The sequence below is a fragment of the Acinonyx jubatus genome, chromosome C1 (assembly GCF_027475565.1).
Source record: "Acinonyx jubatus isolate Ajub_Pintada_27869175 chromosome C1, VMU_Ajub_asm_v1.0, whole genome shotgun sequence".
NCBI lineage: Eukaryota > Metazoa > Chordata > Mammalia > Carnivora > Felidae > Acinonyx > Acinonyx jubatus.
Genome location: NC_069381.1, coordinates 72447648 through 72464243, shown reverse-complemented (window position 1 = coordinate 72464243; position 16596 = coordinate 72447648). Strand labels below are relative to the sequence as shown.

The 16596-nt window shown below is 47.7% G+C and overlaps 1 long non-coding RNA gene across 4 annotated transcripts in view; it reads right to left on the bottom strand.

The window, feature by feature from the left end:
- Positions 1-15493, bottom strand: part of LOC113599270 (uncharacterized) — a 35247-nt gene extending 19754 nt beyond the window's left edge. For all 4 annotated transcript variants that reach the window (XR_003420036.2, XR_008295028.1, XR_008295027.1 and 1 more), the window contains exon 1: positions 15260-15493. This is a non-coding gene — a long non-coding RNA (uncharacterized LOC113599270). The remainder of the gene's footprint in view (positions 1-15259) is intronic.
- Between the last annotated feature and the right edge of the window lie 1103 nt (positions 15494-16596).

Below are 16596 nucleotides of genomic sequence, written 5' to 3'. Positions count from 1 at the left end.
CTCCTACCTGGCCTCCCCACCCGACTCAGACAACCTGGTCCTGATAACAGGGATCATGTCTTTGGGAATTTCTATTCCTAGCACCAGTTATAGTGCTGCCACTTTTGGGGGGAACTGAATTCAATACTAAGCCGGACATGCTGGCCCTCTCTGCTCGCCCCCTTCACTGCCTGCTTAGGGAGATGATCTGAATTAAACAAATCACATCAGCCACTTTCTCTAGAGAGAAGAGTCTTTTCAACAACAGAGATTCCCGAGGTATGCTTTTAAACCTATTTTATAGACCTACCGCTTTCTGACCATGACCCCTTGGGTTTCAGCCCTTGCTTATCACCAAGCCTCAGCCACAGAAATTGGAGCTAGAAAGCACTGGACTAATTTTCTTAAGAGAACGAATCATTTTTTCTCTTTAGCACATTCATAAAGCTCCAGCAACTCAACCCCAGGGGTTAGCTCTTCCCTCTACCATTTTCCTATGGAGATTAATGCCCCATCTATTAGGATTCATGATCCTGGACCCAGAACCTGAACGTAAGCTATTTGATCATCTGGTCCTCATTTTATAGTTTCAGGAGGCCAAGTGGCAGCCCCTGATTCTGACCTCTGGGACCTTGCTCCTTACACGGCTCCACATGGGCTCTTGTGAACCAGGAATGTTATTTCCTGGCTTTTCATTCACTCTTTTGCCCATCTCTCTTTGAAGATACAAAGTCATCCTTGCTTCTAGGTTTCTTTTTCTCAGGATCTCTAGACCATAGTGGAATCCCATCAAGTGTCTAGTAAGTATACCAGCCAGTACTAAGCGAACGAGGATTCGGTCATTTTCAATCATCATTTCTCACCGGTGCTTCCCCACCACTCCCCAAACGTCCATCAGGTGGTTTGGTAAAAGTTGGGAAGAAGGAGGGATGAGACTATTGACAGCTATCGGTGACAAGACAATATAGTTTACTTCACTAATGTGGGGGAGAGCCGATGATAAAGAAATGATCCTTGATGCCACGTAATGTTGACACAGTAGCCACACAAACCACATTCATCATCTCCCTAAACCAGCTGTCTCCTTGCTCTTGGGGGCAGTGCAATTGCTGCTGCCATGATGTCATGAACAATCCCCTCCTTATTCCACCACCATTCACGGATTCGTTAATAAGCTAGTAAGTTTCTGTTCCGGGCAGAGAGCAGTATGCAAGTCAGAAGCTTTCCAAATAGTCTGGAAATGGGTAGTTTTATGGTACATATCCGTAGTCACTTTGCTAACAGCCTCGGCTTTCAGAAATGTCATTAAATATTCCTTTCAAGAAACACATGAACCCCTAAATATGGCCCTCCTCCTCCTCCTCCTCCTCCTCCTCCTCCCTACCCCTCCCACAGTCTCCATCCTTCAGGCACACTCTCAACTGCGAGAAATGTGGCCAGGAGAGAGCGAGACTATTTAGTGTGATGCAATACAGCCTGCTCAACTTTTGCATAGCAATTCAGCAAACACAGTTTTAAGCATTCAATTCTACTTCTACAGCTTCTTAAAATTCCCTGCAATATAATTATACTGATGGGAATGCAGAAAGATAATTGCTTTTAGAGGAAAGTTTCTCCTTTGTTCCATGTTCATCTGGCTTCCAGAAATGGAACAAGAGCCCTTGAACAGCAGAAATACGCATCCATGTGTCTCTAGTTATCATTTATTTACAAAGATAGACCTTGACAAATGTAATTTGTTCAATAAAATTAAAAGGATGCACGATAATTCACTTAGACAAAGAGACTTGAAAGGGGACGTCATCGGCAACAGCGCCGTCCATCATTCCAAATGATCAGCTGACTTTGAAGAAGTGGCAGGTGTTCCCCTTTTGGAATGCAGCATTGAAATAGTATTTAGAAGGGGGGGGAAGAAAGAAAGAGAGCTCGGAATTGGAGCAATTCTTTATTCAGGCAATAATTATACAAATTAGATCTATGAAAGCCAGAGAATGACTGTGCCTTGAACCCTGTCTGTGTGCATAGAACAATGGGGAAATTAATAATTAAATCTATTACATATGCTCATAATTCAATACAAAAGATACCTCAGTAGTTCAAACACTCCTGTATTTTCATTTGAATAAGGCTTTCACACATTCTCCTCATTATATATGTATTATATTTTAAATTTAACAGCTTATTTTGTTGCCTTTATGTTTGAATTAATAAGGGCACACTTTAATGCACTAATGGGGAAATGCATTAGCTGGCTTTGCAGACATAACTTTGAAAAATCTCCAGTTTCCCAAGGGTGAAATCAATTTGCCCCATAACGTGTTGTCTCGCAGACACATCTGGAATCTTGGAAGAATAGCTCCCCTCTACAAGCTTCTGATTTGGGCCCCTGGATCTGAAAGAGGATCCCCAGAGTAGAAACCTTTGCTAAACTGAACAGACACCTCAAGATCATCTTCTGGATTCTGCAACGGCTTACCCAGCTATCACATGGTTTTCCGTGCCTGGCCCATGTTAGTTTTTTCAAGGAGCAAAAATAATTCGCCTATGAAAAAGTAAAGGTTTATTTTGAATCCAATAATTCATTTTCTCTTTTTCTGCTTTCTCACTCTCTCTCTCCCTCTGGCTCCCTCCATCTCCCTATTTTTAACTCTCCTTCATACTACTTCTGAGCCATGGAGGGTAGTAAAGAAATGGAAGTTAGAGAAGATAAAAGAGAGAGAGAGAAAGGAAAGTATAGAAAGGAAAGTATAACGTAGGGTGAGTAATGGTGGGGGGGGGGCGGCTTTCACCACTGCTGAGGCACCAAGAATTACTGGGGTTCCAGCATAGGGGGAATGCTGGTGAAGGGAAGCCCTAAAATCCAAGAGGGCAAAATGAGGTCACAAAGTGGGGGTCCCACTTACTTAGAAAATAGAGTGAGTCCCCTGAGGACTGAATGCTAAGGATATAACCAATGGAAAACAATCCATCCCCCTGCAACCAGGGAAAGAGACAAAGAAGTCAGTTGCTGAGAGAGAGAAAGAGAGGAAGCCTAACCAAATGTTCATATTTTGGTGCATAAGCGCTGCCAGCATACCCGGGGCGCCCAGGCCCACGCGGAGGCGCCGCTGCCACAGCGGTATGACGAGGACCGTGCCTTCGGAGGAGCGGAGGAGCGACAAATCCAATGATGCTAATTGCATTGCAGATTTCCAGCATCATTAGCAATTCTTAAAATTACATTTGCCCTGCTTAAGTTCTCTATTTCCACGTTGGTATACGGAGGGGGGCAGGTCTCCAAAGGGGATGCGGGTTACAAAGAAATTCAATTGGACACATTGGCTTCAGGTGTGCGGGTGGAGGCAGGCCAGCAGGGATTCACAGCCCAGGAAAAAATGCTTGTTTGTCTTATTTTAAATGCTGATTGCCGGGAGAATAAACAAAACCCGCAGCTAAATGGGCCTTAAAGGAACGCTGGGAATTTTGGAAAGAAAAAAAGCCTTACCGAATAACGGCTGGAACTAGCCCTGTGGGTCCTATGGTGACAAGCACCATCCAAACACCCCGAGCGACAGAGGAACTTGCATTTGAAATAGTTGGTGCAGAAATAACCACTTCTCCCCTCTCCTTTTGTTTGTTTGTATTTAAAACAAATGAATAAAATCCAGATGAATTAGTGTTTTTGCTTTGTTTGTTTGTTTCCTTAAAGAGAACATATTTGCTCATTAGGAGAGCTCGACAGCCAGCTCCAGAAACAAAAGCCCCAACTCCATGTCTCTTTTGGCAAGGACACCTTCCCCCAGCATTCCCCAGCTCAAGCCCCTCCGTGCTGTTGGGACAGGAAAGGAGCATCCCAAGAGGAGAGCAGAGGTCAGAACCTGCCTCTCCCAAAGCTTTGGGGCCCTGACGCTGGGGCAAGGCTCTGCGCAGCTGGGACTTCCACTGCGGAGTCATTGAGAAGCCACCAACGCCACCCCCTCACAGGGTGGCCTCTAGTCTGAATCTAGCAACAGAAAGGGGGCCAGCTCCCGGGTATTTTTCCAACAATTTATGCCATATAATTAAATTGCTAAGTGTATATATATATGTATATATATATATATATATATATATATATATATATACATATATATATATAACACATACACACGCTTAGAAATATATATTATATATACAGCTCTATATATAAACACACACATACAAAGTATGTATAGCTTTTAATTGGGCCGTCTTTTAAAAATAATTAAGCCAGTTTTAATGAAATACTGCTTAAGGCTGCTGGCAAGTAAAGGAGCCATCTTGCGCAGAGCATTAATAAACTGAGTCATTCGTACTAGAGGATGGCTAGCCACATCGGCCAATTCACAGTATTTACTACCAGACGAGCTCAGTTCTCTGCCGCGGGCCCAGGACCACCGTGGGGGGGGGGGGGGGGGGTACTGAGGCAAGAGCAGCAAGTCTGGGCCTCTCCTGTTCACTGTCTCATATGGTCCTCAGCGCTGCAATGCACTCCTGGCCCTGAGCTGGATGAAGGGTTTGTCTCCTTCCAGACAGGATCACAGCAGGAATCCGAGTCCACTCACTCTGCCCATGGAAGGATGAGGTGACCAACCACAGAGGCTGGTGAGACCTTCAGAGACCTTCAGATGCCTGTGGGCATACTGGACCAGGACTGGGAACAAGTGGACGATCAGTTTCCTCTTTCTGTGTCTCAGTTTCCTCATCTACAGAGTGAAAGGTATGTGCTTGTCAACCCCATAGTATCAGTAAGATAAAAACATAGACAGCATTATTCAAATGCAAGGTGCCGACGTGTTAATATTTCAAACTCAACACAAGGGTAGTACACACCTTAAGCTAACACAGTGTTATGTATCAATCGCATCTCAATAAAATAGGAAGAAAAAAAAGATAAGGGTAGTCATTATTTTATTTTTAACGTTTACTTTTGAGAGAGAGAGAGAGCATGAGCAGGGGAGGGGCAGAGAGAGAGGGAGACACAGAATCCGAAGCTGGCTCCAGGCTCTGAGCTGTCAGCACAGAGCCCGATGGGAGCTCGAACTCACGAACCATGAGATCACGACCTGAGCCAAAGTGGGACCCTTAACTGACTGAGCCACCCAGGTGCCTCAGGGGTAGTTGTTCTTTAACAGCACATGACCATCTCTACACAACAAAACAAGGCATTTAGATAAGACTGTTTTTATATTTTCGGTAGCAAGAAGTATTTAGAGGCGAAGGAATGTCTGGCTTGGGTTTTAGTCAAAGGGATGGTTGACACAGTCTCCCATTCAGAAATCTTTACAAACCTGCTGACTTCCACCAAAACCAGAGATGGGCATGCTGCCGTGCACAGGTCTATTCCGACAAGATGCTACAGCAATGTTTCTTGACGGAAGGGGCCTGTGTGAGATTCCCCTTGAATAGGGGAGGAAGCTGACAAACCCCACATTACCCTGTTTATTTATCCCCAGTGACTGGCTACATCATGAAACGCTCTCCTCCAGACTCCTAGGAGAGGAGTGCCGGATGGCTCAGGAAGTTGAGCATCTGACTCTTGATTTCAGCTCAGCTCGTGATCTCACGGTTTGTGAGATGGAACCCCTAGTGGGGCTCTGAGCTGGCAGCACGGAACCTGCTTGGGATTGTCTTTCTCCTCTCCCTTTGCTCCTCCCCCTGCGTGCTCATGCCTGTGCTCTCTCTAAAAATAAATAAATATTAAAAAAAAAAAAAAAAAAAGAGTCCCAGGAGAAGAAAATAAGCCATTTACCCTCTCTTCCTTTCTAATGAGAAGAGGACATTGTAGCCCCATAAAATGAAGGAGAATACTAGTAACTCAGGGAACTTTCTCCTAATCCCACAGTGAGAAAAGCTGGTACTTTTAGATGTCTGTAATCAGCAAGGTGAAAGATTAGAGCAGTGGCTTAGATTGGATCACGTGAACAGCTGTCATATATTATTAGCCTTTGCTATTTGCCAGGAGGGCACTTCATAACATGAGTTAATAATCTTCACCACAACCCTATGAGGTAGGTAGTAGTATTCCCATTTTACAGAAGAGGGAACTGAGGCTCAAGAAGTGAAGCAACCTGAATTGCTTGAGGTCACAGTCCCAGAGGTCACAGATGTCAGAGGCAGGATTCCTCCACCCCAGGTCTGCAAACATGGGGCTCCTGGTTCTTGTAACCCTTCCTGGTCCTCCCTCTCCCTTCTCCTTTCCCTGGGACTCTTGATGCTCTGTCTAGTGTCTCTTTATTCTCACAGCTGAGGCTAATGTAGTTGAAGTTTCCATCAACTTCCCAGGCCTGCACTCCCAGGACACAATACTTCCTAGTCAAAAGGCAACTTCTGGGGCAGAAAAAAAAGCTGCCTTTATTCACAAATCACTTCCAGATCTGACAGCCCTGGTAAACAGGAAAAGCATAATACCTGAAGTGTGCATACAGCACTAAGGAAGGAAAGGGACCAAACTTGGCTCCATTCTTGACTCTCCAGAATGGGGAGGCGGCGGGAAGCCTTGGTGTGGGGAGGGACCCCGGATCCGGCCTAAACCAGGGCCTAGGGGCAAGACCAACCAAGGGACCTTGGAGAAAGGAGCCAAACTGGAGGAGTGAGGGGGGTGACCCAGTAGGGGCCAAGAAGCCATTTGTCTGGATGGAGCAGAGGAAATTGGCCAGGTGTAAAGGGTGATGTGGACGTGAGAGAACAGCAACTGACTTTGAAGTAGGGAAACTTTATTGCGATTTGAGAGGCTGCTGGGAATCTCTGCGGGATCCTGAGGGGCACCGAAAAGAAGAGGGGCGGGGACCCCTGGGCTGCGGGAGGCGCGCCGATCCCCGCTCCCCCGACCGCCTCCAGGGGGCGCCCGCGGCGCAGGGCCGGAGGAGAGGCCTGTCGGTTCGCACCTAGCTGAATAGCGTCGTGACACCTGAGCCGGGCACCTAAACTCCCTGCGGCCCCACAGCCCCCGCGACAATCTCTCTAGGCCGGCTCGGAGGCGTCCATCATGCAAGCGTACCGTGTATGACGTCTGCAGCCTTTCAAAAGAGAAAAAAAGGGAGCTATAGTTAGCACCCCAAACCCCTGGAATGATGCCACTCAAGGCAAATGAATCTTTACTAACACAGGGGGCGGGGGCAGCGAAGAGGAACAAACACGCTTCGTCCTTTGGGGTTTAAAATGCTGAACTGGTGAATCCTAAAACCAAATGGGGGTATGACTCCCATCGCCAGACAACACCAGGGCTTTCCCCAGAGGGAAGCCGTGCTTTTTACGGGAGGACAGGGTGGCGAGAGGTGGCCAGCCGGAACCCCAGCCCCGAGTGGAAAGCCCGAGAATTCCGTGGCTCAGCGGCGAGTCCTCTCCACCTGCGACCGCTCCTCGAGCTGCGAGGATGTTCCTGTGGCGCCACCTAGTGTCCGAGGCGCAGACAACGCCCTGACGAGAGCTCCTAGGACCTTAGACTCAGGCCACCCGACTTTGGATTAGGCCTGTCATCCTGAGGACGAGTAACAACCTTAGGCTGCGCAAAAAACTTCCCAAGACCCCTGTTCCTGCTGCCACCAAAACTAAGTAGAAAATTTGCCAGAATAAGTGGAATAAATGACGCCTCCTTTCAGTGAGACGTCCATGAGGTGATGTCTGGTTTTTCCTAAATACAATGGCAAGTCGATTATTAATTCATCCAGAAAAAATATAGATGCTGTCATCGTATAAACATGAGTCCTAAGCAGAACTGAGCCTCAGACCATCTGGAGGAGCCGTCTGAGAAACACTGAACTAGAATTTTGGGCGGGACAAAGAAGAAGCTTTACTTTTAATTTAATGGCAAGTTGCAGACCTCCAGAGAAGAAGATTCCACAATGTAATGGAAAGAAGAGAGATCTGGGAGCCAGGATCCTGGGGTTCTGACACTGGCTCTGCCCCCAGTTATATGTGTGACCTCGACCAGGGGCAAACAGTTTTTACCTCTCACAACAATGCTGTGAGGCTCAGATTACTATTTCCACATGATAGATGAGGAAATGGGGGCTCCGAGAGGTTACCCAAGGTCAGGCAGCTGGCCAGTGTCAAAGGCAAGCTTCAGACCCACCTCAGTTTAACTCCAAAGAGCACCCTCCTTTCACAACACACCGAATCCCTCTGTTTGGGCTTCCTCACCGACACCATGAAGGGGCTGTGCAAAGTGGTCACTTGGTCCCTTCCAGATATAGCAGACTCTGATCTAAGGTCTCAAGGGTCCCTTAAAACCCACTTCTAGTGCTCACAAACTCCACAGTGATAACAAAAGGGCCTTTAAAAAGGATTTATCTCCCTATAAGAACCATCGGACTTTATTTTCAGCTATGGGCAAGGAAACACCAAAACAGACGCATCAGAACATCAAGCCTCCTTTAAAATTTAGGACTGTGGGAAAGAGGAGAAAATCTGCACAGGGCATTGAGTGACAAGTTATGGATCCGGGTCAGAAACCAGACCTGCGGGGTGCTGCTTATCTCTTGAGCCACTGGCCTCCCAGGGGATAATTGCCTTCTGATAATTGTTTAGACTTGATAAATACAAGAAATCAGGCAGCCGGCAGTTTATCTGGCTACCAGTTCAGATCTGGACAGAACTAGATTAAGGAGTCAGGCACATTTGCAATAACCTCAAAGATAAAGCCTTCCTATCTGAAGCAGTTTATCTCCTCCTCAAGGGTCATGTTGCCCAGTAACTGCCACCTCCAAAAGTTGGAAGGGAGAAACACACCAGAGGGCTCCAAATCAGCCCCGAGCCTTCTCTTGCTGCCAATTCTTACAGGTCACCAGCTTGAGAGCAAGGGGATGGTGCTCTGCCCTTGTCTGGAAAGCCCGGGGAAATATGTTGTCCAAGTGGGACCTGGGCAATTAGACCCCGCCGCCAAGGTCACCTGACTCCAAGGTCAATGGTTTTCTCATGGCTCTTCCTCTATCTCAGAGGGACAAGCTAAAGGAACCTCAACTGTCACCAGCAAAGATAAGACCAGGAACTACAGCTCAGATCTTGGATGCTGCTGAGCTGCACACTCACCATGTGACCAAAGGCCAGTTAAAACTCCTCCGGACCTCAGTCTCCTCAACTCTGAACTCAAGGGTTGAAGCAAATAATCTCTGAAACCCTCACTGAGACAGTTCAAGGACCTGAATCAAATAGGCAGGTACTCTTCTCCCCATCTCCCCCACTTGCACTCTCCCTCCACCCGCTTCTCAGCCTACATTCCTCTCATTCCCTGAGCACACTTCTCTTATTCCCTGGCCACTTTCCTGCATCCTCCAACCCCTTCCATCTGCTAGCAGCTGGCTCTACCGGGTGGCTGGGGAGCACTGGAAGAGCATCCCCTCAGAAAGCAGCCCCCCTGGGAGGACCTCTGAGCACTTTGCCTGGGGTATGGACACAGCGTTTCTTATCCACTCGTTACCAAGAAGTGAGGCCACCTGTTGTCCCCCCGTCCCACTCGTCTACCTTCCAAGGGCAGCTCTTTGGCTTCCATAATATACTGCCGGGGAACAGCAGGACATCTTCTTCAGACAAACTCACTTGGGGTCAGATACTGAGGCAGCCCCACCCCTCCTTCACACACCAGCTCTGGAGAAGGGGCTCCATTAGGAAAGCAATGCGCAGCAAACAAAAGTCTTCTTCAACTTCCCTAAAGGCCTGGCCTGACACCATCTCTTTTAACAAAAAAAAACAAAAAAAAAAAACAAAAAAAAACACGTTGGGGGCCTTTAGGGGACTCATAATTGAGCTGTATTCCAGGAAAGAATTTTCTAAAGAAAGGAATAAGGCATTGTTTTTCCAAGAACATTTTCTCCCTCAAGAAACTCCAAATTAACTAAGAATATTGTGCCTTATTTTCCTTTTGGTTGCAGAAGAGGCCAGGGAAAGAGTATGATCTTTTTCAGGAAAGAGAAGTCCCACGGGGTTGAGGTAAATCCTTTGTGGAGACAGAATAGTCTACTTCTTTCAGAGCTGCCCCCAGTAGGCTGGCCCCACAGTAAGCATTTCCTAGATGTGGTTAATTGACTGGAGGCAACGGTCAGATGGATTTATTCAGGAGAGTAGATTACAAAACTGGGTGCCAGCAAAGACTAGCCAGTCCATCAGACAGGCTAGCCTACTCATCAGACGGCCTCACAGCCACCTCCCTCTCTGCCAGCCTCAGACCAAAGCCGGGGGAGAAAGGTAACGTATGCCCTATCAGGAAGGCCCTCTTCTGCCTCCCGGGGGCCAGAGTGCTGTCCCTGGGTACCTCTGTTCTGTGCCTTCCCTCTGAGCAATGATTCATGGCAGATATTAGAGAGGAAACAGCATCCTTCAATTCTTTCTACAATTCTTTATAGGGTTCTTATTAAGCAGTATCTTCAAACTTATTTATGTGATGTCATGCTAGGAAGCAGTGCCACTTTCCATGAGCACCGAATTCAATATAAGTAAGAGCCAAATAAATGCCACACGGTCCCCATGCAGGATCTTCTTGGGGAGGCAGGACGGGGAGCCTGGATAATCCCAGAGAGAGGTGGTGAACTCCGGAAGATAACCAGATAATGCAAACCTGGCTTCTTGGGCAGTTGAAGAGCTCTCCTCGCCTCTTCTCTGAGTGATTACTCCAGGGAAGCCGGCTTCCTGCTGGAGCACAACTTCAGTATGCTCTTAGAACCAACTCAGAAGCAGGGACACAGAATCATAGGTGCTGCCCATTGCCAAAGGGCCAGGACATTACCCTTCACATCCTGTATCTGTTCTTTTTTTGGATGTTGTAAAAGACGCACAGATATATGTCTTTTATCCCTGTTTCCATATTGAAAATGAACGGGCCAGAGAAGTAGGGAAGGAGAAGAAGCTAGTCCCGGAGCACGTCAAGTGCCAAGCACTGTGTTGGGAGATTGGTGAGGGCCCAAGCCCTCCAATTTTGGCCAGTGGGGAAAGGGAATAGTCATCACCAATTCCTTTATATTTGAATAAATGCACATATTTGAAAATGGCTTGAGCCACAACCAGACATGGGTGGGGAACCCCACAAGGTCTCCATGTCTTCTCTAAGAGCCCCTCTTTCTTCCAATCAGGTAGACCTCCTTTCATCCCCCGCTAGTTGATCATGTAGTTCCCTTTGTCTTCAGTACCTTCCCACTCTCCGCTCCCTCATTCCCGACCCCTTTCCACTCCTCGTGACTCATTTAGACCTCACCCTCAAGAAAGCCTCCCCAGTTCTCTCCTGTCCAATTTCAGCTGGGTGGGCACCTGGATGCATAGACATCTTGTATCTAGTTTGCCACCACTGTGTTGTAATACTCTGTTTATTTGTCTGCTTCCCCAAGTTACTGTGAGCTCTTTGAAGACAGGGTCTTTTCCGTATTTGCACCCCCAGCATCTGTGCATTGAATTCTAGGCTACCACTTGCCCAGACAACCCCTCTGTGTTCTAAAACAAAAGATGTTCCTTTCGGGAGAATGCAGGCCCATTCCTTCTACCCACCCCCTACATACGCAATTGGCCTCCAAGCAAGACCTGACCAGTATGTGACTCTCCTGTTCAAGTCGGAAGAAGATGCTCTTTCCCCCTAGTGGCAGGCAGCAAGGCCTAGTCAGGTGAACATGAGCTGGATTTCTGTACTCACCTGCCCCGGCTTCCAGGCAACCTGAACAACTGTATTGGGTGGCCCTGCTTGAGTCAGTCACTCAGCCATGACCACGGTGGCCCGCTTCTCCTGACTTCTGGTTCAGCTTCCAAGACACCGGGCTGCTTTTCCACCCTGTTTCCTACCTCTCCCCACCTAACCACAGCTGCTCATGAGACAAATAGCTGATGTGTCCTCAAAGTCACAATGCCCCCACGAAACCCAAACACAGCATCCAGGAGAGAGAGGCTGAAGACTTCCCGTTTCTTCCAGGTTCATTGCTGGCCTGCATTCAGGCCTAGGCGCAGGGGCTCGTTTACATGGCTGGTTTGGAGCCCTTGGCAGATGAAAGTGTGCAGATAGTTTTATATGTGTTGCCTATCATTAAACCTCCCCTTCAGGGTTTCTTGTCGCCTTTGGTTTGTGTCTCAATCTGGAGCAAATTGAAGCAAAGGTTTAGGCCTCTGTGTTTTCTTGGTTTAATTAATAATTCATAATAAAATTTAATCAAGGCATAAGCTTTTGTGGAAGGTTATAAAACACTTTTATTTGCCCTGGAGATCAGAATGACCACTTTCTAAATCTGTGAAATGATTTTTTTTTCCCAAATGAGGAAATTTTACTCTCAACTGTAAATTTCAGCTGTTTGCCATATGTAACCACAGAGAATCTGTTTATTGACTTAGTATATTAGAAGTAGTTAGGCAGGAAGAAAAATAAACCCAAACTCCAGACGGGAGAAAGTGCAGGGAAGAAAGGAAGAGCTGGAGTAAAGGGTCTAGCAAAACTCTAGCCTCAGAAAATAAGGAGACAAATGTCTGAACCCGCCTCCCAAAGGAGAAGACAGGGAGAGTAACCAGATTGGGAGACAAAGACAATGGCTGGATGGTAGTCACAAGCTAAATCAAGATCTTTGGAGAAATAAGCCGAGAATGCAACAGGGAAAAGGCGCCGTGAAAGGATATCAGACACTGCAAGGGGTCCCCAGGGGGGTATGGAGTCCTGCTTGTTAAAGTCCAACACAGGGCAGGTTTCCACCTGCCTGGAATAGCAGAAAGGAATTCTTGCCTAATGGCAGAGGAAGAATCTAGGCAAGGGGCAACTCAAACCCCCATCTGTGGACAAAGCCAAACCACTAGGAAAGCAACTTAGAAACACGGATTCCTCAGCATCTCCTTTAAATGCCTTATAAAGCTCTGCAGGTGACTCATGTGCAGCCAGGTTTGAGAACCAGTGTTCCAGATGACCTTTCAAGGATCAGCACTCTCTGAGATTAAACAAATTAGAGCCAGAGAGGAAGGACAAAGTTGATGCAGAAGAATTAGACACCAGCCATGGATTTAGGCAATAATGTGTGATAAGAATTACTCTGTAAGAATTCCTGTAATAACAACATGTTATCAAGTGTGTGACAACAATCCCGAAGGAAGCGAATTATGATCTTTGCTTTACAAAGGAGAAGATGGAGTGTCAGAGAAGTGAAGGGACTGGCCTAAAGCCATACTGCCAGTGAGCAGCAGGGATGGGTTTCTTCTTAGAGCACCACCAGAAGGAGACTTTGCAAAATGATAAATTGTGGCTCACAACATGCTTAGAGTACACGCATTTCTCAGTCTTCAGTGTAGCTCGATGACTTCACACTAAAACACGGTTCAGTGAAACTAGAAGGTGGGGCAAGGGAGATACCATGCGGTCCAGATACGCACACTGATGGCCCAGGGAGGCAGGAGAAATGTCTGATCCTGACGCCGTGGGACGCCAACCTGCATGGACCCCATATGGGGGACCTTGGAACAGCACCGTTGGTATCCCATGTGGACTTGCAAATATTGCCACTGGCCCACCCACCAGAGTTAACACTGATATGAGGCTGGTGTCCCCAAGTTCTCCAGATGGGGAAAATTCTTCCCAACTCAGCTGTCATGCCAGGAGGCTTCAGGAAAGCCTGTCTTCAGTATGCCTACCTGATCCCAGGTATTTCTGAGAATCCCCGAGGAACGTGTCCATGTTCCAGAGGTCAGGCCTATCTGTCACTTGTCACATTGTTCCATTCTCTCTCAGTCTCCTCTGTCTCCCTCATGGCGTAGGCACAGGCCCCTCACCTACTCCCCCAGAACATAATCAAGACCAACCTATAATATCAAGATTATCTGAAGCTTAAAGATAGCAGAAGGGAAGTACAACATAGAAACAGAAAGCTTAAACCCTGGTGAGAGAGAGTCCCAGCTATCTTTGTTCTTATCTTCTAACTTGCCCCACATTTCAGGGGCTAGCCTAATTTTCCCCCAATTAAATGCTCTGACTGTGTCCCTTTATTAGAATCTAGGTTGCCCATACCTTGCAGGGTAAAACAAGAGGTAGAGACATCTTAGGCTGATCTCCAAGTCAACGGCAACCCTGCGTGCAGAGAAGACAACCCCTCGCCTTATTTTACAAGCCACCTAGCTCCTCTTTGTCTGGAGTCTCTCCAGTCCAAATAGACTTTACTTGAACATGCCTCAATGCCCATTAAAGTGCTTCCTCCAAAATAAAGCACCATTTCCCTCAAGGATGAATCATATGGTTGCAATGAGTACGTCTCCATTTCTAGTTATCATGTTTCCAAAATTGTGGGGCACCAGCTAAGTTCCAACAACACCCTTTTCCCACTTCCACTGAGCAGAGCAGAAGGGGCCAGGCTCATTCCTTCTGCCCCGCATACTCTTTCTGGCAGTGGGCAAGATTGCTTTAAATGTTTGTGGGTTGGTAATTTTTGGACTCATTTGCAAGGCAAATGCAGACTATCTAAAATTAAGGTTCGGTGATGTGGGGCCCTCGCTGAGGATTTCTTTTGTTTATTTTGTTCTAAAACCACAGTCTTTCTCTACAAGATCATTATTGCAGACCTCGCAAGAGGGCTGATGGCTTTTATTCAAAGTCTGTGCTTTCCTCCCCATAAAACCTGGATGAACATGTCCTACTGGAAGGGACTGTCAAGGTGGGGTGGTTGGCTGGTTGCTGCTAAGTGCCAGTGCTGCTGGGGACAAGTCCAGGCTGGGAAGTTGGCCTGGCCTGGGGGCTGGTCTCTGTGCCAGTGTTATGGGTCACAATCCCCAGTGGGGAGGCTTTGGGCTGATTCCCCTTAGTGAAGTGTGGTGGTGGAGAGTGTTTGGTCAACTTCAAAGCCCCATGCAACTTCCTCAGCTCTTTAGTTCAGATTCAACCCAAGTCCCATCCGAACGAATGTGGGAAGTGGGGGCAGGGAGGGGCGGTGCTTAGTAAACTAAACTTCAACTGAGTTTACTCTTGGCAAAACAGATCTTCCTGAGTCTCAGGGGGGGAAAGCGCAGCTTAGACAGATGTAAACAGGCTCTGAGACCCTTCGGACATCAAATAACACTAGCAAAACAACGTTTAGATGAGTTAAGTGTAAATCAATCAGAAACATATGGACTACATTTCCCTGAAAATACACAGGGGTTTACAAATTACAGGCACAGGGGCTTGGCAAAAATGCAATTCAGGTTTTGCCAAACCTAAAATGTTTGGAGAAGATTTAAAGAAAGTAGACTGACCCAAAATGCCTTCAACTTCGCCCATCCCTGACACTGATAATATCCCACACAACCGCAAGCATTTAAGTGCATGGGTTTTAAGAGATTTATATGTTGAATAAACTTAACTACTCACAACAAGCGGAGATTCTTTTCCAGACGAACGTTCAGAGAAAGCTGGCTGCCAAGTGTCTGTACTCGCAGAAGGCAGAAAACATCTACCTTTTGAGTTGGGCCAAGGAGATATACCTACACGTTTCAACTTGCAACAGAATGAAATATGCTAAGCTCCGAAGCCTAGAGTTGCATATTCATGGCGCACAGGCTCCACTTTTCCACAGCCCACGCTTATCTTTCTGTCTTCGCACGACTGGCGGTATGGGTCCCCGTGTAGGGACAATATGTTGATAAATTCCCTAGAGTCTCTGTTGCACGGTGACTCTCCCACATGTGGCAGCAGGCCATGACCGTTTCTGTCGCAGAGGGAGGTTGTCCCAGTGGAACTAGGGCACCCAGCACCCAAACGTTTAGGTTTTGAGACTCCAGAGTGAAGACACAAGGTAGGGCAGACCTTACCCTGGGAGGAGGTCAAGGCCCCACACTGGCTTGGAGACAGTGAGAGCAGAAGGGAAAGAGAGGACTGAGGAGGGACCCCTGATAAAGCCCTGCCATGGCTCTGCTCCCCCGCAGAGGTTCGTCTCAGAGGGTCGTCCCTTAGGGGAAGGAGGGAACCACCCAAGAGTTAGGAGAATTGAAAAAGAAAGGTCACCTCTGCCCTTCCTTCCTGTGCCGCAAGGGCCAGCTGGCAGGGGTGGAAGTGACCCTTAGTGTGGGGAAGGCCTGTGACAGTCCCAGAGTTCCCTTAGTTTAGCAGCAGCGTGGGCGGGCAGTGGAATTTCCTGTAGACCCTCTTCAGAAGGGGCCTGGAAGTCGTTAGGGTCTGTGACCGAGGGTGGGACGGGATGATACAGTCCTGGGAGGCTGGCATACACAGAGGACCTGGGTCAGGGGCCACCTCTCTCCGCTCCCCACTCCCCCCACTCTCGAGCTGCGATCATGAGCCACTCAGAATGGGGACATAATCACCAAGGACAAAAAGCCTATCCAGCAGTCACGGGAAGTGCCAGCCGTCAAGCAGAATAGGGATTTGAAATGGAAAGGACGCTGATGTAAACAAAACGTAACCTTTCTTGCACCCTTGAGCTGTGGTGGGAGAGTCTTGCCTCCTCAGGTGGATAAGGTCACAGGGTTGAGCAGACATACCCTGACCCCTAGGAGGCAGCCAAACCCCCCCCCCCCCCCCACTCCAGGCTGAGGAAGGAAGGAGATTTGACCTGGTCTTCAGGGGGGTAGGAGAAGGTGCAGATTGCAACAGAAGGAACAAAGGGATCGTGAAGGGACCTGGGCTGTGTGGATAACCCCCTTTTGTTGTTTCCTCACAGAATCTCAAACGTCTGAGCGACTGATTAGGGA